We start from the raw sequence: 27,668 nt of genomic DNA, 5'->3' as shown, positions 1-27,668 counted from the left end.
CATTACGTTGAGCATGGTATGACCCTGCACCTGCTTATAGTGAGCAGGTCGACCCTGCACCTGCATTATGATATGATACAGGTATTCCCTTGTGTCAGTGGCATTGGTCCATACAGGCCACATGTGTATGGCATTGTATGGCCTCTGTGGATCACATTTGACGGCATCACATATGTTGCAGGCATCCAGTGGGGAACATAGTGAAGGCACAATGTTCGCAAATATGTGCCTATTGTACCACTGTACAGGGTGCATGTCCTCTGCAGCCCACTGCATTCACACCATGCCTGCTATCTGTCATCAATGTGCATGGTACTAGCAACATAGCAGGATATCCTAGGCAAGTGTGTTTGTGCATGGCACATGGGTGCAGGACATATACTGGGTACTAGTAGGGTTGCATACTTTGTTCACCAGGCCTTTTGCCAGATGTGGGGGTATGGCTTGCCAAGACAGTCCCATGGCTGACGGACAGCTGTACTCCTCATGAGGTGGCCAATGTGCCATAAGATGGACACCATATAGGAAAACTACAAAATCCACTCCCCAACATGTCCAGTGGTTAGACACTCACAGCAACATCTACACAGGCTCTGACAGACAATCGCACACACTGGCCATGTCCTGTATACAAACCCCTACCTACTGTATCACACTACAGCAATACACTTTTCGGGCATGCGCTATGGTGAATACTGGGTTACAGCACACCTACAGGTGTATACCTAGGTGGGTGACAACAGCAGGAGCGACAAAGGTGGACATGTGATTTGTACAGAGAGTGCATACTCTACAAAGCACTGTACTTGTCTCAGACACACACACACACACACAGTTGGCAAGTCTGGGATTAGAACACTGACCTAACTACTTTATCACACAAAAGCATTACGCAGTTACAGAATGTGCTACCGAGATTACTGGGTCACAGTACTCCCAGAGGTGTATTTCTAGGTGGATGACATCATCAGCCTTGCCAAAGGTGAGTATAGGAATGGTATGGAGTGTAAGTAGTCTAAAAGCATTGTTCAGTCTTCAGGCAGACAGGGTCAAACACACACTTTGAAAGTCTAGGATTAGAACACCGACATAACTACTTTATCATACTGCAGCATTACGCAGTTACAGAACGCGCTACCGACATTACTAGGTCACAGCACTTCCAGAGGTGTATTTCTAGGTGGGTGGCATAATCAGTCTTGCCAAAGGTGGGTATAGGAATTATATGTAGTGTGAGCAGTCTAAAAGCATTATTCAGTCCTCAGGAAGATGGAGACAAACACACACAAACTTGGCAAGTCTGGGATTAGAACACCCACCTAACTACTTTAACACACTACAGCATTACGCAGTCACAGAACGCGCTACCGACATTACTAGATTACAGCACTCCCAGAGGTGTATTTCTAGCTGGGTGACATCATCAGCCTTACAAGAGGTGGGTATAGGAATTGTATGGAGTGTGAGCACTCTAAAAGCATTATTCAGTCCTCAGGCAGATGGGGACAAACACACACACACACACACACACACTTGGCAAGTCTGGGATTAGAACACTGACCTAACTACTTTATCACACTACAGAATTACGCAGTTATAGAATGCGCTACCGACATTACTGGGTCACAGCACTCCCAGAGGTATATTTCTAGGTGGGTACCATCATCAGCCTTGCCAAAGGTGGGTATAGGAATTGTATGGAGTGTGAGCAGTCTAAAAGCATTATTCAGTCCTCAGGCAGATGGAGACAAACACACACAAACACACACACCAGTGGTGAGAACAGAACACCAGCCTATCTCCAGATCACTATTACAATACTACATAGTTACGAGTCACACCACACAGACTACACATTTCAAGGCTGTCATTATGACCTTCTAGGAATGTGGACATCAACAGGGATGCTGGCAGTTAAGATGTATATACCTGTGAACCTGTGTGTTTAAAGTAGAAATCCATCCTGACCTGGAGTATGCCCATTTATGGAATGGACAACTACTATTACTATACAGGGTTACAATGGCCATGCCCATACACATAGAGGCACATAACTGACACAAGGTGTCAATGGGCATGCTCACACAGTAGCACAGGGCTTTTCAGAATGAACTATGTGTCCATCTACACAAGGTTATACTGGGCATGCTCATACACTTAGTAGCACAGGGCTGTCTGGGATGCACTCTGATTCTAAACACAGAAGGCCGCAGTGGCCATGCTATTACAGTTAGACATAAAGAACACATTGTAATGGACTCTGGTGTTAGTAGTTGTCATTGTTAGCAGGAATGCTGCCTACATATATCTGACACTGGTCTTATACACAACATCTGCTGCTGTCCGTCACCTTAGATGTGCCATTCTATACCAAGCACAATACTACCACTCACAGTGATGTCTTGCTAGGAGTGGCAACTGCTTGACCAACACAATGAGCCAATGTCCTGCTGTAATTATGAGGCTGTCCAGTGTTTGTCATTCTGGGATGACATGACTGAAAATAGACAGGCCTTTGTCACATATCACATGCATCCATGATTCAAGGGAGTGGGGATAATACCTAAGTCACATTCACCCATATAGTGCCATTCCAAGGCAAATGTCCTAAACACAGGATAACACCCTGACACCTAGAGGACAACTGCATTGTATGCTCATGCTAACCAGTTCTAGATGTGTAGCATTCATAATCACAGCTGCTCAGTGTAGATCCAACAATAAGGAGTACTGACATCTGTGCAGTGAGGAACACCTGGCTGAAGGCTCTGTAGTGCACAATAGCACTACCACCATATACCTCAGAACCAGACATGTGGACCATAACACAGGTATGGACCACTCCAGGTGGTGGTGTCCCCACATACATAAAGGCCACTCACATGTACTGACTGGTACTCCCACAAAAGGCATCACAGACAAGTCAGGTGCAGGACACAGTGTCAAATGCTGTATTCTAGGATGTAAACCTCAGACAACACCATGCCCTTGGACCACCAACACACATCCATACATGTGGTAGGACATATAATAGTACACCACCATGTGACCCATGACCAGTGGACTGTACCAAGCTCTACATCAACTGTGCAGAGTACCCATGTACTGACACAGTTGCATCATGTGTTATGCAATGCAATGATACCACTGTCTGTAACCAGGTCAGCTGTACATATACCAGGGGCCCTCAGTTATTTACAGCATTAGCAGATGACTGTTGCTGTACACCAGTAAACACCCTCATGTTTGGATATGACATTCATGTACCTGCCCTGGATATGTACACGCCACACACATACAACATATATGTAAATAGCATAGCTGTTGTTGTCCTTTGTGCAGACAGGTGGCTACAGCCATTACACACATGCACATGGAATGTAGGTCCATGGCTGCTGAATGCTAACAGTACATAAGGTGTTATAGGTTCATAGGTTCATAGGTTCATACTAGGCTATCTGCCCGAGGGCATTTATAAGCCTAGCCCATCGTTTTGTGGCTTACGCCACCCCTTTAGTATGGGGAACTATACCCATTATTTTGCTGTGCCTCTGTCAAGCAGTGACACTGAGGTAATCCCTGGGGTATATCTGCGATCTCCCATCCATTGGTCAAGATTTCTCTTGAACAAGGCCAGCGAGGTGCTCTGCCTCACATGTACCGGGATTTTGTTCCACAGCATAGGGAGTCTTTGGGTGATGAATCTATCCCTCCAGCACGTCCTATTAATAGCCGTGTCGAGGTTTAAGTCTCCGCCCTTGTGGCTCTGATGGATCTAGATTTTTGAGGTGAAGCATATTCATCAAATCTGGGTTTGACATGGCCTTGTATGTTAGGCAAAGGTCACTCTGAGCAAGCGGTAAGTGACTGAATAGAGCTGGAGTTCTTTCAGTCGGGCAGCATAGGACAGATTTTGAGACCCTTTATCCTTTTGGTGAGGAACTTTGTGGCCTCCAGCTGCTGCAAGTGTCGGGTCAGATACATTCAATGGGGCATTGTACTCAATCATTGGTCTGATGAGTGATGAGAAAAGGGAGACTATGACCTCCTTGATCTAGATGAGAATCCCTTCATGATAAGGTGGGCAATGTAGAAGGTCTTCCTAACTACTTTAGCTACATGGGTGTCGAATGACAGACTACTATCAACCTGGGTCCCCAGGTCCCTGATAACTTCTTCTGTGCTCAGTGGATTGCCACCTATTTGGTAGCTAGGGGTAACCTTGTTTTCCCGAAGGGTATGACTATGCATTTTGGCATTTAACTTTAGGGCCGTGGCTCTGGCACCAGTTATCCGCTTCTGTGAGACCCTTCTGAAGGATATCTGTGTCAGATGTGTTTTCTACTATGGCGCCCAGTTTGCAGTCATCTGCAAACTTTGTCAGCCATAGCCCTCCTGTGTTTGCTTGTACTGGAAAAGTAGATGCCAAACAAGAGTGGGCCCAGGACTGAGCCCTGTGGGACACCACTTGTGACAGGCTTTGAGTCTGACATGGCGCCAGCAACTCTGACCCTGTGGGTTCTGTCACTCAGCCAGTTTGCAACCCATCTTGTGATGTATGGGTTAACATTTAAGCTGATGAGTTTTTCAATGATACCCGAGTGGGGTATTGTATCGAAGGCCTTAGCCAGGTCGAGGTAGGCTGTATGGACTGCCTTTCCTCATCAATGGCTTTGGTGACTGTTTCAAAAGTCAACCAAGTTTAAAAGGCATGATCTGCCTTTGACAAAGCCAAACTGGGTTGGATCCAAAGTCTGCAAATTCCTATGTCTTTATTTATGAGGTCCATTATGATCCTCTCCATGGCTTTGCAGATAAGGCTTGTCAAGCTAATGGGCCAATTTCCAGGGTCTGTGGAGGCACCGCACTTGTGAATTGCGACAACAGCTGCAGTGCGCTACCTCCTGGGTACGTATCCAGTGGTAAGACTATGATTAAACAGCTGTCCTCGCTGTGGCCTTAATTCCTCATTGAGTTCGTGGGGCACACGGCCACGGCCACCATCAGGTCCCATGGATGCTGTGTTTTTGCTTTGGAGAGCAGTTCTCACTTGGGGCTGGAGATGTTTGGGGCTGCACTCGTTTGGTATAGATATCTCCTTTTGGGGGAGGGGGGAGTTTGCACTGAACCTGTCAGCCAGTATGTTGGCAATGTCTGTAGGATCAGTAATCTTCACATCATTTTGAACTAGTTCTGAGCATATCTGGGAGTTTCCTCCTAGGTTTCTAACATAGCTAAAGAAGGCCTTATGATTGTCTTTTGAGTCTTTAGCTATTTTTCTCTCTCGAAATTTGCTTTGGATGATTTTATGAGAGCTCTTAGTTTTTTACTTATAGTGATCAAGGGTGTCTTACCTTTTAAGGATTTTGCTCTATCTTGTAGTAGCTTCCTCCTTTTGTTGTAGAGTTTGTTTATGGCTGGGGTCCACCAGACTGGACGCTTGCCTTTGGTACAAAGAGTCTTTGTTTTGCTTGGGATTACCTTATCCATGCAGTCCTGCAGGTGCTGGTAGAAGGCATTTGTAAGTGATATTAGTTATATCAGTGTTGACAGATGTAACATTCCCAGTACAGGTCACCCATTACACCTATCATATCATACAACAGTCCATGTGTCATGTATGTCATTACACATGTCCACCAATTGCAATGCCTACAAACATGCCCAAATGACAGGATTGTAGGACCTATACACATGTACATGTAGTGGTGTGCATTCAGATACCATGTGTGTACAGTTGCTGATGTATGCAGGTGATGTGTATCTTAGTACATCATGCAGTTGCAATGTAGCCTCAACATTGCCAACTGTATATGGTGATATGCTGAAAGTACAGAAAGATGTACCTCAGCTATGGACAGATGTGTGGACATAACTAAGTGGTATGGCATCTTTGCAGATGGATGTTTGCTGAGTACAGCTCACATGTGTGTTACAAGCAGTCCTACAATGACCTGTGTAACTGGTAAGCAATGGTTTTGTTAACTGAAGGGTAACACACACAACATAGACAGTGGTCAGGGTGACACTGAAGGTAAATCACTTGACACCTGTAACAGTTAAGACCTCCCATGTGCATATATCAGCACAGTTGCCAAAGAAAGCATCAGTACACTTTGTAATGTGTGCAATACTGCTGTAAGTTCTGTCATACATATCATGAGATAGGCAGGTGTTTGATTCACAGTACTGGAATGTGTGGTTGCGTGTGTGTCCATATATGTCACGTATGGTGGGGAATACATCTCAATTGTTACTCACTCTCCTGTACACTGTTGTAGACATCTGTACAGACTGCAATGCAGAAAGCAGGACATAGGCAGGGGTGTGTATCTCACACATGTGAGGTATCTGTATGTGCATGACATAGGTGTATTCAATAGTGAATGCCACAGTGTGTGTGTGTGTGTGTGTGTGTGTGTGTGTGTGTGTGTGTGTGTGTGTGTGTGTGTGTGTGTATGGCTGTCTGGTCCCTGGAGTGAGGATGCATGTTACCATAGTGAACTGATAAGACCCTTCCCTCCATTCAGGTGATGCAATCTACTATCCACGTTGATGTCCATGATCTTAGATCATACTGACTACCTGTACATGTGTATTCTCTGTGGCGCGTCATGTAGGTGCAGAGTACTATAATTATGATTTGCACATAGGCAGGTGTCCTCACCTCAACAGTAGCAACTGTGTGTGTGAGTGTGCGTTACTGTGTCGGTGAATCTCTGAGTGTGTGGGTTGGTTACTGTGTCACTGAATACATGTGTGTCAATACCTGCATGTGTGGGTGCAGTTGTATGTTCACATTCTGTCATGGGAACGTGTATTACTGCTTCCTAAAGAGGCATCACACTTCCCACTGGCCTCTACCCTTGTCATCAGCTAGACTGCTCTCTTACCTCACCACTCCATGTAACTGTGCCTGTGATGTCACCCAGTATGGAGTCTGTAGCCACAGTAGCTTAATACACAGCTATCATGCTCTTGGATCAGTAGACGTGTTTGGAACGTGGGACATTCTAACTGTGATGTGGAAGCTACAAGGTGCATGCTGGTATTTTCATACATACCTGTGAGTAGTCCACATTTATATATGGGACACATACTGTTAACAGTACGAAATGCATTGTACACCTGTACTACATAGTATGTCTGCTGCCTGTCAACAGTACACAACAATTGTAATCTACACTTATCTTCCTAGTCTGTTCACCCTGTGCATCAGACCATATGAGCATGTCCCTGCACCGATGGTGTGGATGGCAGAGATGCGGCACAGGCATCATCATATGCACAGGGTGATAATGTTTGCCAGAGGCCTAGGCTGCACCATTGGATGACATTGTGTGTGGGATACGGCCTTTGATCTAATTGGGCATATGTGGATGTTATGCATGTGTGTGTGTTGCGGAGCCCTACATATGTTTCCGGTGTCTGTGTGTATGTCTGCACACAGTTCTGGCATGTGTCTGGCCTACACAGGGGTATTATTGACAGCTGCGGACTGTACAGGCCAAGTTTTACAGTTCACAGTGTCAGGCCACGTGACCTGTGTCTGCCAGGGGGGTTGCACGGGCACTACCAGGCAGAGGTGCAGATTGAGTACTGCCTGCTGACACATGTCCATTGGAACCGTGTCCCTGTTGGGACCATCCAGGGTCATGTGCACATGGCCTGCTGTGTCATGGTGTGGACAGCACATCACCAGCTGCACTCCTGCTGCTACTGCTACTATAGAAGTGGGCATGTGAGGTAGCTCATTCACGTAGACCTGAAGCAGGTGGTGTAGCAGGCCTACATCCATGTGCCCGACTCCTCACTCCTACCAGATGTTCGAACACAGACAGCTCACATGGACATAGACTTGAAACAGGTGATGTAGCAGGCCTATATCCACATGCCCGGCACTTCACTCCTACCAGATGTTCCAACACAGACAGCTCATGCTCATGGATTGGCATGCCACGGTCAAGGACTTCAACCATGTCACCCAATCATCTATCCAAAGCTTCATAAATCTGTTGTTGAGCATTTACCATTGCCTGGATGTTGTTTAAAGAACGTGCAGCAGCCCTCTGAAGCCTCTGATCTTCTCTGTTGTGCCATTCAGCATGTGCCTGTGCCTCCATTACAGCCTGAAACATGCGTCAGGTGACACCAGCTGCTGCGCTCTGTCTTGCAGGGGCATGTTGGATAGAGGTCCTCCTACGAGCAGCACAGGCCATGTGCCTGTGTGGGGCAATCACCAGTCAGTTGGCTGATACCATGATGTGCAGACACACCTTCCATAGCCCCCACACTTTCCTGTTCCAAGCTACCACACGCCAACTGTCTTTCTTCTATGGCCACTGGTGATGGGGTATGTGTAGGCATGAGATCTGTGTGCGGGGATGAGGGGGATATAGGTGGAATGGCATCAATGGCACAGATTCAGCCCCTGACAGCCCTGCCTGTGCCTCAATCATATGTTCATCATCACTGCTAGAGTCTGTGGGGACACTAACATCAGATGGACCACAGGAAGGGCATGCACCTACATCACCTGTGAGGGGCAGACAAGAACTGTACATTACAATCTATAAAATAGACACACACACACACACAGACACACACAGACACAGACTCACACACACACAGACACACACGCGATGGCACCCAACATGCATGTGATATGACAGAAGGCATGCAACATGCACGTGACACGGCAGACGGCATACAGCACAGACAATCATACATCCCTGGGCTGCACACAACAGCATGCATGTGCCATAGCAGGAGGCATGCAATTTACACAATCATAGTAGTAATTAGCATACATCCCTGTGTTACACCATGTAGACCAGCACAGGTTAACAGTACACCTGCCTGATGTGTGGCATATGACCTTGACAATCACATGTTGTATGTCATGTGATCTGCTGATGTGTGCAATGACATGCATACATGTTTAACACAATTGTGTCCTTTCAAATATACAGTGGGGTAATGGTGTCCCAATGCAGTGTTGTATGTCCGCCCTACAGATATACTGCACATTTAGCTGATGTGCATGGCCATTTTAGGGAATCATGAGGCATCTCTATTGCTATACAGTGTGAGTTACAAACACAGTTCATAGCCTTGACTGTGTTCAGATATAATACATATATACTGTGGAATGTGACCCATGTCACTGAAGTGTATACACACTAAACCATGATGTGGAATGTGTGATACAGGTCACTGAAGGGTATACAGATGATAACCCTGCACATCTGCAACCATATTGCTGCTGCCTGGCAACTATGGCCAGACATGGCAAACTTGTCAATACACCATGTCCCACATGACATCTGTATACCACACACACACACACACACACACACACACACACACACACACACACACACACACACACACACACACATGAGAAAGAAGGATGACATTGATATCTGACACCAGCAAGGGGAATGTACTGTATTTGTTTGCTGATGTGGATACTGTACAGGTCACTGCTGTCATGTCGTGACACACTCAAGATGTTCAACACATCTTATGTGGTGGATTGATGTCACGCCTACACAAGATGTTCCCCAGCCTGTAGGATGTCTAGTGTTCCGAATCTGCAATATAACCATTACACAAAGGCCATAGTTGGACCATGTGGAGCCAATGTACGACAGGATGCACATACAAGCACATCACGTCTACTGTGTGTGTTGGTTCATGTCTCTGGCCATCCTCCATGGCCCTGTGTGTACATGTGTTGGCCAAATTATTGTGACGGGCATCTATTTCACATGTCTATGTTGTCCCATATGACATACACCCATAGATGTCATATGCTCCACTGACGACAGAGTTATGCAGACAAAGGGTGGTATGTTTGATATGTGGGATATGTTTTTCAGGATAGTTAGGCAGTGTTGCAGCCAGCCCACTAGATGTCAAGGACATGTCAAGATAGCACATCACATTGTGTGACATTCATAGCAAGGCTATGATCCACACTGGTGAATCCTGTGGGCTGGCCATAGTCCAGCTCACTGTGTAGTACTGTTTGTATTCCCCACATGTGTAGTTCTGATCTGTAGTACATGTCCCTACAGTGAACAACACCTCCACATTGTATGCACAGTTGTCCACACATCTGGCAATGACAGTTTGTGAGGTTTCATGTCAGTGTTTAACATAGTTTGCAAGTATATCACATGGGTAGCCATTGTGATGCATTGCAGGTCCGACCTATATATTGTGACAGGACCATACATTATGTGTACATGTGATAAATGACCACATGGCAGATAGATCTGTGCATTGAGATGCCTGATAAATAATAACAGTCTCACCTGCAACGTGCTGCTGTTGCAGCAGAATGCCAGAGGTATCTAAATAGGAGTAACACAGCAGTATGATCATTATCCATGCCTGTATGATAGCTACAGGGTGCAATGTGCATGTTAACACATACACCAGTTCAATAGACTATACTATGGAGTATGCACATGTGTGCATACACAGAGTAGCATACTACAGTATGTGGCATGTGTGTATACATGCCTTGCATATGATGTTACATTGCATATTGTACAGTGACACATGTAACTATATGGAATATAGTTGTTATAGGTGCAGTAGTGACTTACCAGGCAACTCCAGGCTCAGTGATTGAGAGACACCCACCTCCACGATATCGGCTAAGGCTTGTGGATGTTGTTCTGCAGGTGTCCCCAGGTTGGCCAGTAGCTCCTTGGTACATGTGAGTGGGGGCTGGGTTGCTGGCCCACCACCTGTTGCACCTTGTTACCTGGCGATTGCATTTGCATGCTGTTTCACTCATCTAATGAGGTCTGTATAGTGTCTGCGCACCTGCTGGTATGTGCGGTTGTGGCCACCCACATCATTAACCCTCCTGCGAAGTTCCACCCACAGGGCATCCAGCTGCTGTGCATCCTGTGGCACATGGCTGAACAGGATATCATGATTGGCATGTAGGTATGGGATGAGGGCCTCCTCCTCCAAGCGGGTATAAGGGGATAGCCTTGCACGTTGCATACCTGGAAGACATAATGATGGAGACAGGTCACAGTAACTCACAGAGACATACAGAGATACAGCTGAACATATATGTGTATCACATTTATTATGATTAAATAGTTGTCTTTGCAAATCTACATGACATTGACACCACTGACATGTTTGTGTCACACACATTTGACACTCAATGGTGATTGGATATTATCACCGTATATGTGTGTATGTCACCTAATTACATTGCTCATACTCCATGTGGATGCTGTCTTGATGTGGGCATGTCTGTTTGCCTGTACTGGTGTTCCTATCAGCACATGGCTGGATGTGTCCACATTAATGTAGTCAACCTTGATGCTGTGTGTATGTCACATATAAAGACATACACTGCCTTAACGGACATGACCTGTGATCTTGCAGACTTGCTCATGGAAGGTTTTACATGTATGTGTTTTGCCATATACATCTACACGGCACTGTACAGCAGTTCAACATCCTGCCATGTATCACCTGTGTTGCACATGTGATACACATGGGACACTGGCTAGCCAGATGGTATTTGCAGGGATGGATATCAACTATAGCATGTACAGTCAAAGTCAAGGCTGGTGTAGGCCACCTGAACATGGCCAATACCCCTTAAGGGAAATATGTGATCTGATATGGGTCACTTGAGTGTTGAGTATGGCTGGCCAATGATCTCTGTATTCATGGATGGCACCCTGTCACGATTAGGGTCAACACATATGACTACCCGATAGGTGTGGTAATGTAACTATCACAGGAAAGACAACTGCCCAGCTGCATCCCTTACACACAGTGTCCATTATGTTGACCACTGCCTAGGTGGTAGTTCATGGGTACAGGGTTATTAACATAGGGGTGACAATACAATATGTAGCTGTCAGATTGTGCCCATTTGTCACACACCTCACCCAGAAAGCCCCTTCTGTATGTTGCCCAAAACACTCTGAGTCAGTTATTGTTCCTAGGTCATAGTCATTTGCATACTTCAATAGGCAGATGCCTTCTGTTAGTCTGTGTGGTATAGACTACAATGAGGGGGAGTACAATGAATTAACCCTGTCTTACTGTAGCTGGCACCAGTGTGATGTGCATGTATTATTCAGACACCTTCTGTAGTGCTGGTTTGCCAGCAGTCCCATTGCAAAACATTCCTGTGACATAGGAATGTACATCTAGTATACTGAGTGTAGGTGGAACACAGTATGGGTGATCAATATTACTGTCATCTACATCTGTACTGCTGACATCAAATACTTTGATCAAGGTTCATGGCCTTTCAGACCAGGCTCAGCAGGGGAGTAGTGCAGTACTTCCCATTATCAGTGGTGTCTCCCCCTTTGTGGGTTGTGATACCTGTTGGTGTGCACCATTCAGTGTGTACACAGCCTGACATGAAGCTATGTTTTACATGATGTGTATGCGGAGAGCAACTTGTTTTGCCATATGTGTATGATACAACCTGGGATGTGGACAGGTCCCATGCAGCCTGAGTGCAGCTTGTACCTGCATAGTTGTGGTTACAAGGGCTCTGTAGTGTGCATGGGCATATGATTGTGTACCTGCTGGGGGGTGTGTGTTTATGTTATCCAAGATCCTATCTGGATTGTTTATTCATGCTCAGCACTTGTTCAGAATTTGTAACCACTACGTAAGCTACTAATTACTATAGCGGTCAGTCTTCCTCATTACCTAGAGGTAAACAGCTTTTGTAAGTACTTTTCTCACTTGCTTAGAGTAAAACAGCTTTTGTACTCACTTTCCTCACTTATCTAGGTTAAAATAGTTTTATATTCAGGCATGTCCAAGGGTCAGCCCCCAGTGCTCCCTCCTGTCTATCTGATGAATCTGGACATCTTGAGGTAATGTAGACATTGCCTCATGTACACAGACAACCCTCTCCGCCTACCACCCAACACTACAACCTGTGAGAGATGCACTTATCTAGCCAAACTGGAGGTAAAGCTCTCTCCAACCAAGACTGACCCTGACAGTCATGTGGAGAAGGTAAACATTTGCACCACACTCATCACATAGTCTCACTAAATCTACACCACCATAATCCACACATAGTAGCACCAAAACATTCACGGAGGCTCTCAATAATAATCTGTCTAAGCAACAGAGACCTCCAAAGTGGAAACGCAAGCAGACTTCATCCCCCAACACAACCCCAATGGCACATAGCCCACAGAGTCAGTGTGCCACTCAACCACAGCCAATAAGGCAAATCAACGTACCCAACACACTAGTCATAGGTGACTCTGTAGTCAGGCACACTGATGTCCCACTCACCAGGCTAAACAAGGAGAAGGTTACTGTCAGCTGCCTGTCAGGTACCAGTATCCACCACATAACCCATGCACTCAGGTCACTGTACAACAAGTACAAATATGACTATGTCATTGTCCATGTTCTTTTGAATGACCTGAGATGTACCTCCCTGGACTACATGAAAAGAGACATGGAAGAGCTTCCAATCTTGTAGCCCAGGCAGGTATGACCCTAGCCCTGAGTAGCATTCTGCCATCGCCCAGAATGATACTGCAGTACGAGGACAAAATGATTGACTTCAACAATTGGCTAAGCTTCTGGTGTCATTTTAAGGGGCTCCAGTATCTGTCTGCTTGGGATGACATGGTCGACAGACCACGATGCTTTGCCACATATGGCCTGCACCTGTCACCCCTGGGATTCCGGATACTGGCTAAGGCTCTTGCTGCTCCTATAGTGCCTTCTTTAGGCAAGGTTCAAATAACATATTCACCACAATAACAGGAACAGGCAAGCACAAACTGAGGGTAATGCTACTCAATGCTGGAAGTCTAAATCTCAAAATGCACTCACTTGAGGCACTCCTTGTAATGGAGAACATCGATATCTGTGCAGTGACTGAGACCTGGTTTAAGACTCCAAAGAGCACCCCTGCACTACCAGGCTATAACTCATAGCACACTTTTTGGCCATGTAACCTGGACCAGAACACCCAAGGCAGAGGTGTGTCCATATTCATTAAGGATATCCGCCCCTCCAGGCTAGTTGCTTAGCACAATGCATCCAAGGTTATCCAAGTGCAACTACCTCTGGGCTAATCTGCAATCCAAATTGTAGCTTGCTACAGATCCCCCACCATGCCCCAAGATTCCCACTCCTCTTTTCTTGATGTACTGGAAATTATTAGGGTTCAACCAAACACCCTACTAATGGGCGACTGCACCTACCCCACCATTAACTGGGAAAACCATTCGTGTACCAACTCATCAGCTCAACGCTTTCTGGAATTCATAAACTCCAATGCCCTGGACCAATTTATCCACACACCCACCAGAGACAACAATATCCTAGACCTAGGCTTTACCAACATGAGTGACTGGTGTTCCACACCTAAGTCAACTCCTCATTGGGCCGATCCGACCATAAGCTAAACACACTTGATATCCACATCCCTCCCCCACCCCCCATTAAGGAAACCACAGTATAATATTTCTACAAAGCCAACTTCATGCTTCTTAAGACAGAAGTGGTGAACTTCAAGACATCCATGCAGATGGACAATACTGTTACAACTGCTGAATCCTACACAAAAGCACTCTATAAGCACTTACACAAGTGCATGGATCGTGCTATCCCAAACAGAACCAAGACGCTATACTCCTGATTAAGGAAGCCAATCTGGTGGTCCCCTGCCATAAATAAACTGTACAACAGAAGGAAGACACTGTTGCAAAAGAGAGTACAATCCCATGCATGGAGGAGCTCCCTGGTCAGCCTCAGTAAGATGCTGAGATCCCTTATAAGATCCTCCAAAGCTAGCTATGGAAACAAAACCGCCACTAATGCTAAGGACAACCACAAAGCATTCTATATCTATGTCAAATATCTCTATGTCAACACCCAGATCTGCTCTGAGTTACAGCTCAAAGGCACGAACATTACAGAACCAACTGATATTGCCAACATCATGGCAGATAGGTTCGGTGCTACCTTTCCCCCTCTCACCCCCTAAAGGGCCCATCTCTATACAGGAAGAATGCAGTGTCCCTGCAATCACAACTATGCAGGTGAAAGCTGCACTCTCTAAAGCCAATATCACAGCATCCATGGGACCGGAGAACATCCCAGGCTGCATTTTACATGAACTTCAGAGCGAACTGGCTCCCACCTATGCACCACGTTCAATAATAGCCTTGCATCAGGCTTTGTGCTCCCTGAATGGAGTACAGCAACAGTTATCCCACTCCACAAAGGTGGCACCCAAATGGACCATGGGACCTATTGCCCTATAGGCCTACTAGCCTGGTCCGCAAGGCTATGGAGCACATCATCATGGATCTCAGTCACAGAGAGACTGGGTACCTTCAAACCTTTGACCCCCTCCCTGTTTGGCTTTGTTAAGGGCAGACCATGCCTCCTAAACCTGGTGCACTTCATTGAGACAGTTACCAAGACATTAGATGAGGGTAAGGAGGTTCACTCAGCCTACCTTGATCTCTCAAAGGCTTTCAACACCATTCCCCATTCTGGTATTATCGACATACCCATACAACTGAACATTAACCCCTATGTCATGAGATGGTTTGAAAAGTGGCTCACAGACAGAACCCACACAGTGGGAGTTGCATACCCTAGGTCTGACTGTAAACCAGTTACAAGTGGCATCCCCCAGGGTTCAGTCCTAGGACCCCTCATGTTCGGTATATACTTCTCTGAGGTACAGGCAAGCACAGGAGGGCTTTGGCTGAAAAGGTTTGCAGACAACTGCAAACTAGGGGCCATAATTGTTTCCCCAGCTGATACAGACACCATCCAGAAGGGTCGCACTGAGACGGATACCTGGTGTCAATATCATGGCCTCAAGCTGAAAGCCAAAACGTGCATATTCATCCCCTTTGGATAAAACTAATTACCCACGGACTACCACATAGGTGCTAATCCCCTACATACAGAAAAGGTAATAAGGGATCTGGGAACCCACGTAGATAGCAATATCTCCTTCGATAACCATAATGCCAAGGTAGTTAAAATATCCTTCTACGTGGCCCCCCTAATCTCTAATGGGTTTGCATCCATAACAAAGGAGGCCATTGTGCCTCTCTACTCATGACTTATTAGACCCATTAAAGGATACAACACCCCATTTTGGATGTACCTTACAAGACAACTGCAACAGCTTGGAGGACCACAACAGTACCACACCAAGAGGATTACTGACCTCAAACAGATGACCTATGCAGCCCAACTAAAGAAATTCCAGCTGTACTCGGTTGCATACAGCGTACTCACAGGTGATCCCTGCTTGACATAAAAGGCCCATGTCCAACCTAGTATTGCTGGATATGCTCCACCTAAGCAAAAGCCCTTGAGAGCCACATGCTCTAGGGATATACACCTAACCACAATGATAACTAGGACATACTGGACAGATAGATTCCTGACCCTGAGAGTCCCCATGCTTTGGAACATGATTTAAATGTAATTCAAATGGGAAATAGGAAATACACCCCGCGGATCACTTCTGTGTCTCTGCTGGACAGTGGCACAGGAAAATAACTTTCTTGGGTGGTGTAAGCTATGGAACCTTGCTGGCTAGGCTTACATAAGCCCTTGGGTCGATAGCCTAGTACCTACCTATGACTTAGGAACCTATGTACATCAGGCAGGGCCCCTCACTAGCACTCTTCAAGAGAAACCTTGATGGGTGGATGGGAGACAGACATGTACCCCGGGGATCACTGCAGTGGCTCTGCTGGACAGAGGCAAATGGAACTAATGGCTCTACCATTCAGAGGCACAGGGAACTAACCTAAGGGGGTGACGGAAGCCAACACACTCAAGATAGGCTTATAAATACTCTTGGGCAGACAGCCTAGTACCTACCTTTGAACTTATTACATGTCTTATGTGCATGGATAGTTAACTAGCTCTTCCATTTTACTTTGCTATCATGCTGATAAACTGTCGGGTGACTAAAAGTCATATGTATCCTGTTATTGTGTATTGTAAATGCCAATAGACATATCTAATGTTTGCCTAACATAACAGTAATGCTATATTATATAAATTGTAATACATATCTGCCTACAAAACTGTACATTACACAGTTATTGGCACAATATTCCACAATGCAAATCATAATTGCACAGTAGGCCAACCTTCGACATGTTATTCTCAGTAATACACCCATACATATGCCTACTGTTACAATATATTAATGTATGCTATCCCCTGTTATAGCACATACTTGTTGGACCAACCCTGCCACTGACAGCGGCTAGTGAGGAATTGTTGGGTTCAAAGCCCTTATATAGCATTCCTTGTGGTGTATGCAGTGTTTGCCTTGTGACCTACAGCAGTACACACATAAATACTACAAGTGTTACTATGCTCAACAATACATCACTACAAGATAACTGTTTCCACTATATGCATTGCGTACACTTTAAATATTACAGAACAGGTACTACATACACAGGCATACTGAGTGTTCTACATACCTTATTAGTAACCCGAGGTGTCGTTGACTGTTATTTCAATCCTTTTCAGTTTGTGTTTCAATCTTCTTTGTAATGTTCTGCTGGTATATACAGATGGTTTGAATGTGTGATAAGCCATCCTTTTATAGTTAAATATCGGTAACGTGCTATCCTGACCACCAATTGGTGTTCCAAAGTAGTTAATTAGATGCACATCAGCTGTGCAGCTACTCCATTAGCCAATACCATGGCAACAGTGGTCTATAATTGAGTACTCTACTTGGGCATTGTCCGTTTGCCTTACTTTCAAGGAAGACAGCCTGGATGTGTTGTTTGGGATGTATTCAACAGCTATATGGAGACGGACATAGATATATTAGCTTCATGACTTCCGTGGATTGTGTGTAATGGCTAGAAGATGTTGTTCTACATGTGAGTACAGCTGTTATATTTCAGAACATTGCTACTTATGCATGGTTTGTTTGTACCTGATACTTCTGCAGATGATTCAGTCTGGCAAGGATGTTTGGGCAGCTCAAGGCTGTATGGCTATGCATGAAATGTTAGGTGGTTTACAGTGTGCTCACCAGACATCTTTGGTTTGGTGTACATGTGTATCATACTGTGCTGTTAATCAGTAATTGGTAACACTTCCTGGTGTACACACAACCCTCTGAAATGGGATTAGTGCAAACAAACCCTGTAACATCAGCAGCTGTTCCATTGTATAACAGCAACTATTTCACATAGGGCCATGTTAGTGTGTCTCTGACAAGGTATGTTAAGGCTTCTGCAGATGTCGTACAGTGAGTGAATGATTTGTGATGTTATTACAGTTTGTACTGTAATTTGTTTGCATGTGGGGGGGGTGTTGGTGGGTGTACAAAACAGATACAGGTGTGTAGGAGCTGCTTTTATACATAATTGATATGTGCATGAGGGTTCCTTCCCTATTTGAACACCTATCCTTTAGTGGACTAATACTATGGTAATTGCAGGCTAATTCTGTAAGGCACTGTTAATTGGTTCCTGTATAGCATGCAGGTGATGTTAGTCCTTGAATCCTTTCGGCAATACATCGGAATGTAATAAAGTGTTGCTACATGAAAGCTGTCTGTGTATTTCTGTCATAGGTATTTGCAGTCATTGGAGTTGTGTTGGTGACTGACCCTCTTTGGCTAGGGTTGCCACCTTTTCAAATGGCTCTAGTGGGACATTTTTGAGACACACATCAGATTTTACAGGCCGACACAAACTCACGGTCAATACAAAGGATAGAACTTTCCTTTTTTGCCTAAATATAAGCTTATTCTTGAAGCAGTTTAGTTGCTTATCCTGTTTCTTGTAACATGTAGGTATTTTAGATACAGAAATAATTATTGTATGCAACTATTACATTACATATGGGACATAATTATGTCCTACAATCTCAGGACATTTGTCACGTTTAATATTTTTGGTCAGGACACAACCGCCCAAAGAGGGACTGTCCCTCGCAAAGTGGGACAGGTGGTAACCCTATCTTTGGCTCATGTCCATAGCACATATTTGTAATAGTGTATAGGCATATACTCTCCATATCCTTTGTTCATAAAGTTTGGTCGTGGTAGAATGTGTGATTGCTATGGTCCATGTTATACTCATATATGAACACTTCAACCGCTGTATACGGGATACCTATGGAATCCCAAACGCACACAATACCAATGCCCACAGTACCGGGCCCAGACTCCCATACCTCACATTACTGACAGCGACAGTCAAACTCGCGAAAGTAACACAGACATGGAACACACATGCACACACAGACACACTGCTACCCACCACATCCAAACAAACTATCCTACACTACGTATAAGCAGGTAAGCAAGCTCCCCTACACCCCCATGTGAGTGACTGCACCCCCTACACCCCCCTACTTTAATATTCTACCTCCGAGATCACACAAACAGATGCACAAAGCAAATCCACACCCACACATTACAGTCCTCCAGGAACACACACCACACTCAGAACACACAGTTACACACACTACAGCCCTCAGAAACACACTTACACACAGTAACCTACCTTAACCGCAACACCAGAAGCACTGACTAAATGTCCCTTAACATCGGAATTTTAAACCTCGCTCTTCTGTGTTTTGGTACTGTGGTCATTCAGTCTTTAAGCCTCGTGATTATGTGCATCGATATGTCAAGCATTTGGTATTTGGTAGGTATCCCATTTATATGTACCTCCTTGGTTATGTAGATGTTGTTAACCTATATATATATCTACATATATATGTATATCCCAATATATCAACATATCTCTCTCTCTCGCTCTCTCTCTCTATATATATATATATATATATATATATATATATATATATATATATATATATATATATATATATATATATATATATATATATATATATATATATATACATATATAGCATACACCTTTCATTGGGTACATGGCAGTTTGTCCTATTTCCACACATTCCTCCCTTTTGTGTTTTAACTTGTCAGAATACACAAGTACCGTTGGTACATCTCAGGTAGCTTAGTGGTAGGTTATTGTGAAAATTGACTATATGGATGTGTGTTTTAATCCTGGCAGTGGTCATTTTACCTCTCAGAGCATGCACTGGTAGTGCAAGGGGGATTAATGCACATTTCAGCAGTTGTGTCTTCCAAATGTTTATTATTCTGTGGAATACTACCTATATATGCAAGCTGTGGTTAAGGTATACTATGTAACATGTAAATTATATCTGATTTTATTGGGATTTGAACCAGGAATGCACAGATATTATGCAAATGCTGTAGCCATTACACTATTGACATTAATGTTACTTCTGCCTATTTCCTATGTCCATGAATTCCATGTGTAAGCTTGGCTACACAGCAGGCGGAGCCACCCACACCCTGTAAGCTTCTCGAAATACCGACATGACACATGAATTGAGAGAATATACATTAACATCCTAACTACATTTGGCATAGCCATCTACTGACACACTTCAGGGAAAACCTTGATATGTGACTGGCCAACAGTATATACGCCCCTGAGATCATGTGTCCCAGACACATACAGCCAGGGTGTGGGGGAGCCAGTTTTACAGCTGCAAGACCTGTTGGGGAAATTGAATGCTGTTGTTTTGTCATGTTAACATGCCCTTTTGAGATCACTATGTGCCCCTATCACCCTACAGCACCCCAGTCTTCAACAGCTTCCAGCAACTCTGCCTGGAATCACTTCATTGGCTATGCTTGACAGAGGCTCAGTTACTTCATCAATGGTACAGGTAAAGCCACCACACTGTAGCTATGCTTCTAAATGCCCTTGGGCAGATAGCCTACTACCTATCTGTGAACCTCTACAGTGCAGACCATCTCCAACATCATATGTGATTATACAGAGTTTTCTGATCACAATATATAGTGTAAAATCACCATGTAGTCAGACAACAGTTAAGTACAGCAATAGCATACAGACTACTGATACATATTCACTCCAAAAGCCTATCTTGGAAGCTAGTGGACATGTATAGGTTTCAGGCTTTGTATTGCTTACCAGTAGGTTACCTACAGGAAAGATGGGACATAAGCACAGATGGGATACATGCCTGCAACAATGCCATACCAGCTTGCATGTGTCAACCTAAGGCTTTGGAATGCTGGGCAAGGCTATTGACGCCCCCGTGGTGCCATTTTTAGGCAGGTCTCAAAGGTGAATCTCACCTTCATGAACTGCACAATAGCAGAACCGATGAGGGTTAGGCTACTCAACACCAGGGGTAGTGCTCACAACATGCATGCACTCACAGCACCCCTCAGTATGGACAACATCTACATCTGTTCTGTGACTGGGACCTGTATAAGGCTCCTGTGAGCACACCGGCAATACCAGACTACAACCCATAACACACATTTTAGCCACTGAACATGGACTGGCACAGACATGGAGGGGGTGTATCCATATTCATCGGGGATACCTACACCTCCAAGTTAGTGAGGCAGCATGATACCTCTATGATCATCCATGTGCAGCTAACATCAGCCACCACTGCAATGCAAACTGTGAGCTGCTACAGATAACCCTTCATGACCCAGGAGCACCACTACAACTATTTGGAGACAGTGGTAAACATGACAGTCCTACCAGACATTCTGTTATTGGTCAATGTCGGCTACCCTACACTTAACTGGATAACCTACTCGAGTATTCACTTCCAGGCCTAGCACTTCCTGGGATTTATCACCTCATATGGCCTGTATCAGTTGGTAGACGGACTAACGGGAAGTGAAAACATACTAGAAGTGGTAATCACTGACATGTGCAACAGCTGCACTACAGCAGAGGTAAACCGGTCACTGTTTAGATCTGACCATGAACTATTAACTGATGATTTCTACTCCCAACCATCTCCCCCACCCAAGGAACACACAGTGAATACCATTCCTACAGCTAAATTCACAGTACTAATGACAGAGGTGGGAGGGTTCACAGCCCCCACTCTCAGGGATGACACTGCTCAAGATACAGACAGAACTACGAATGCACTCTATAAGCACCTACAAAGATGTATGGGTCATGCCATCAATGGTAAACCAGGACTTGCTACTCCTACACAAGGACATCAGTCTGCTGAACCCCTGCATTATACAGGCTATACAACAGAAGTAGGACAGTAGTCCAGAACAACAGCAAATCCCAAGACATGCAGACGTCCGTGACCAGTGTTAGCAAGATACTTATGTTACTCATGTAATCATCCAAGGCTGACATCCACAGGTAAATAAGCATGGATTCGGAATATGACCACAAAGGCTTCTTTGGCTATGTCAAGCATGTAAGTAGTAACACACAGATTTGCACTGTGCTGGTGCAATATTGCACTGAATATACTGACCCTACTGATATCACCAACACACTTGATGATACATTCAGAGCTAGCTTCACCCCCTACTGGGCCCACAACAATACCCAAAACGTACAGTATCCCAGACATCTGAGACATACAGGTGGTAATAACCCTTTCAAATGGCATGACAGAGCATCAATGGAGGCAGATGGTGCCCCAGAATGCATCCTGCAGACACTGCAAAACAAAGTGACCCCCCCCGCCTAGAATAGCAATTCAACATCAGTCTCTACACAGGCTACATGGCCATTCACTGGTGCATGGCAACAGCTGTTACACTCTACCAAGGTGGTGACACAACTGACCATGGTAACTATCACCCCATAAGCCTGAGTAGCCTGATCTGCATGGCTATGAAGTGCATCCTCATGGCACTCATTAACATAGACAATAGTAACCTCCAAACACTTCACCCAACCCAGGTCACCTTGACTGAGGGCAGATCATGCCTACTGAACCAATTTGACATCTTACAGCCACCTGGACTTTAGGTGTGGGGTGTGGTAGTTCACACATACTACCTGGACCTCACCAAGGGTTTTGACACCATTTCCCACTCAGGTATTATTTCTACACTTACCAGCCAGTACATACGCCCATACATCACAGGTTGTTTGCCAACAGGCTTACACACACAACCCACATGGTAAGCCTAGCAGCCTCCAGGTCCAACTCTTGACCAGTCACAACTGGTGTCCCACAGGACTCAGTCTTGGGACGCCTATTGTTTGCCATATACTTCTCAGAGGTACGGGCTAACACAGGTGGAATAGAGCAGACCATGTTTGGCAATTACTGCAGACTGGGATCCATAACTGACAGTCCAGCTGTCACAGATGTCCTTCAAGGGGCCTCACATAGACCAACACAGGGTGTCAGAGGGATGGCCTCCAGCTAAAGGCCACATACTGTATGGTCATTCCATTTTGGGAAACTACACACACACATATTAACACATGAGTGGCAAACACTATAATTCAGATGATGTAATGTGTATGTGGGGACTACATTACATAGTGATCTCTCCTTTGACAGTCATATGTGCGAAGTAGTTAGGACATCCATCTATGTAGGCCATCTGATTACTTAAGGGTTCACATCTAAACAGACTTAGGTTATTGTGCCCCTTTACTCATCAGTCATCAATCCCATCATCGAGTATGATAACCCATTTTGGATGTACTCAGAAAACACATCTGACAGCTGGAAGGGCCACGAACGTACCTAGCATAGAGGGATAATGCCATCAGACATGTGTCGTATACTGCCAGACTGCATAAACTCTTGCATTACTCAGTGGCATCTCGTTCACTCAGAGATGATATTTGCTGGCCAACAAAGCCGTGTCCAAGTCAGGCTTAATGGATATGCTCCACCTATGGGCATCCATGTCACAGTGAGCCACACACTGTAATGAGCTACACCTTGCCACAACCATAACTGGAAGATGCTGGAGTGACAGATTCCTGTCATGGGTATTCCCCATGATTTGGAACTACATCCCTGATTACATTATACGGAACCCCTCCCTAACACTCCAGGGAATCCTTGCAGAGTGGGTGGGGAACAGTGGATACACCCTAGGGATCCCACAATTGGCTCTGGTCCACAGAGGGACAGTAAGTTAATCAATGGGGTGGTGACAGCAGACACATTTTGGCTATGCTTATGAATGGCCTCAGGCAGTTAGGCATGTACCTAGCTATGTATCTATGAACTTATACATACAGTATTGACACATGCTGATAGCTTAATTTACTGTTCAGGTATAGACTTTCCTTGTGCTAATGGCAGTTGTGTGTACAATAGTTGAGGGCTGCCTATGTAGGATGCACACAGTACACCACCTATACATGACAATTTATAGGTGGTCATGTGTGTGTGCCATCCATGTTTGCTGTGTGTTCAGGTGGAGAATGGTGTCAGTCCATATGTGCCTACACTGTCAGTGTGTGCGCTATACGTTCCCTCTTTGCCAAGGCATGGGCATACTGGGCATGCCTCCATCTAACTACTGGGGGTGGCACAGGGTGTTCTTGGTCTGAGTCCATCTGTGCCTGTGTGGCCCTTGGCAATGGTGGTGGGCTATGAGGGCCTTCACCATTCTGTCCCTGCTGCAGCTGTTTCCGCAGAATCATATTGTGTAACATGGCACATACTATGAAGATGTGGGCACATGTGTCTGGAGAGTACTGCAAGGCTCCACCAGATATGTCCAATCAATGGAACTGTGATTTTAGCATCCCAAACACATGCTCTATGATGATTCTGGTTTCTGCGTCTGCCTCATTATGGCGTTCTTGCATGGCTGTGTGTGCATTTCTGATGGGAGTCATCATCCATCGTTCCAGTGCATAGCCAACATCCCCCACCAGGTGGCCATATGGGATGTCCCCCCTGGCAAATACCTGATACAGCTGTGAGGCATGCCAGATGTGGGAGTCGTGATAGCTTCCAGGGCTGCCAGCACACGCATCCATAATAATGCCTGGGCATTGCACACAACCTGGCAGTTGATGGAGGGGAATCCCTTGCAGTTTATGTAGTGCCTACCCTGCTCACCGGGTGGTGTCTTGATGTGTATGTGCATGCAGTCTATTGCACCCAATACCTCTGGGTAGTCTGCCACATGGTGGAAGAGACGCTTATTGCTGGCCAACTCCTCCTGCATTCAGGGGAAGTATATGTGCTCACTGGCATGTGGTAACATGGCATCCAAGAACTGGTGGAGTACCCTGGATGCTGATGCCTGTGAGATCCCTATGATATCCCCAGTTGGCCTTTGAAAGGTACCTGTGACTAGTATTCTCAAGCTTACACATACCTTCGTGTCCACTGGGATGGGTTCCCCTCTGTTATTTCTGGCTCTGAGGTGTGGCCGGCACAGCTCAACAAGTTGATGTATGGTGATGCTGTCCACCCTGTAACTCTCTACTATCTCCAGCTCATGTAGCCCCTGGCAGGTTACCCTGGGTCTGAACACTCTTCTCCTCCTCTGGTGCCTGAGATGGTTGTCAGCATCATCCTCCACACCACCGTCAGTCTCCAACACATGCTGGTGAATCAAAGCTATGACAGCCCCTAACATATACATATTAAAAGTTCCCCGTCTGTATACACCAGTGGTGCAGAGTGTCTGGGAATACACAAGTGCGTGTGTGGGGCTTTCCCACTTTATACTATTGTGCAATGGATGCTGCTGTTGTAATTGGGTGTATATGTGCAATTCCAGCTGCAGGGTATCTTAATTATGGGTTTTACAACAGTACTGCTATTGTGGGGCCTTTGGTGTTGACTTATGCTTGGCTGCCATGATTCATCTATTGCCCTTCACTTTTCAACCCGATTCCCCTACCATTGTCAGGCATGTATCCAGCTGCCTGCTTTCTTGTTTTGTACTTTCCCAACCCAGGATTGTGTAGTGAAATGTGTTATGTAGCTGATCTACTGCAAGTTTGCTTTGTCTTGCTGTGACAGTTCTCTTTTCTTTGCAGTATGGCACCTCTCCTTTCCTGTTATGCAGGAAGCCACTAGCAGCCTTGTTAGCTGTTGTCAATGGCCCACTGCGAGTTCCTAGGTGTTAAATACTCATTTGTACTCCAATTACCATGCTGCAGCATTTCCTTATTGTCTTCCCGTATCCTTCCTGTTTCAGCTGTGGTGCGCATCGCACACAGCCGTTTACCAGGATTCGAGCGCGTTTTCATCTACGTTCACATGCACTTTCTGTTACCTTGTGTGCTCTCAGCTAAGCAAAGCTATGGCTGCTTCCACACCCCTATCCTGCGGCTTTGCTTAGCAACAGGCAACCCGGATTAGCAATGCTCCAATGTGCTTACAGCTAAGGTGGCACACCCCTCTCTTGATGTCATGTTTATATCCCGGCCACACCTCGGTGTTGCACTGCTATGCTGTGAGGTACATCCTTACGCCGGCAGGGATTTTGAGATTCAGTATTACTTGAATCATTTGCATGGCATTGACTACTAATTTCTAGTTTCCATGCAGAACACTGTTACAGACCCTTAGCAACTCTTGCACCATGGTTGTGGTGTAGCATGCATGCCAATGACTATTATGGGGAATTCATGAAATATGTTATATTGCAGTTTTATGACATATAAACATATTTTCATGTGATCCTGTTTGCGCACTAATGCACTGCGATTTTACTTTGCGTTAGTGTGGCCATAACATTAAATGTTATTTTTTATGTGCTGTGCATTTTTTCTTTTATGCCATTGGCTATATATTTAGCCACTGGCATATATTATCATTATAATACGCAAGTTTGGTTTGCTGTCATGACTCCAATTTTACATTTGAAAAAATGTAAACTTTTTTTTGGTTTACATTTCTGCTTGCTTACGCTATGCCTGCACCACTTCATGAATTGCTATATACCTTCATTTGCATGCTACACTGCTGCGCATGGGGTAAATAGCATACATGCACCAGGAGCTGCACAGCTCTGGCATATGCTGGTAGTGCACGTGGAAACAGCTCGTACCTGAATCGCTTGCCGGCCATATTTGGTGTTAGATCGCCGACACTACGCCTGCGCCTGGTGCAAGCTTCATGAATCCCGGGGATGGTTTAAATCTGCAGAGAGTACCCCGATAGTGCAAAGTTGCAGTGCCTTCCACACTTTTATACCAGCAGCTGCTATAGGAGGAGTTGTCTCAATACACATCAGTAAGAAGTATTCCTTTAGGGCAGTCAAACAGGATGACCCTCTGGAATTCCTCAATGTGCAGATCATCATAGACAATATCCTGTACCATATCCTAGCCAGCTATCGGTTACCTTCTATGACCCAAGAAACCCACAATGCATACTTAGACCTAATGGAGACACTTACCATCCAACCTAACATCCTGCACATGGGAATTACCCCTCTACAGAATAGGAATCCTACACAGCGTCAAATCTACAGGCACAGAAATTCCAGGACTTTTAAAATACAACACAAACACCCATGACCAAATAATGAATACACCACTACAGGCGCCAACATACTGGACCTCATGCTTATTAATATGGGAAAATGCTGCACCCTGCAATGTCTCATCCTCCTAGTAAAGTCCAACCATAAAGCTGTCTCTTTCAAAATCAAAGTCAGTTCCATAATCTCATTAAAACTGGTTACAGTTAAATACTATTCCAAGGCAAATTATCTTTTGTTAAATGATGGATTGTCAAAATTCAGTGCCCCTCCAAACCCAGAGAATAAAGCAGCCTATTCTGAGTTT

Source organism: Protopterus annectens, chromosome 3.part0 (assembly GCF_019279795.1).
Source record: "Protopterus annectens isolate FY-2018-M chromosome 3.part0, PAN1.0, whole genome shotgun sequence".
NCBI classification, from domain to species: Eukaryota; Metazoa; Chordata; order Ceratodontiformes; family Protopteridae; genus Protopterus; species Protopterus annectens.
The sequence above is the reverse complement of the archived record's forward strand: the minus strand, read 5'-3'. Positions refer to the sequence as shown.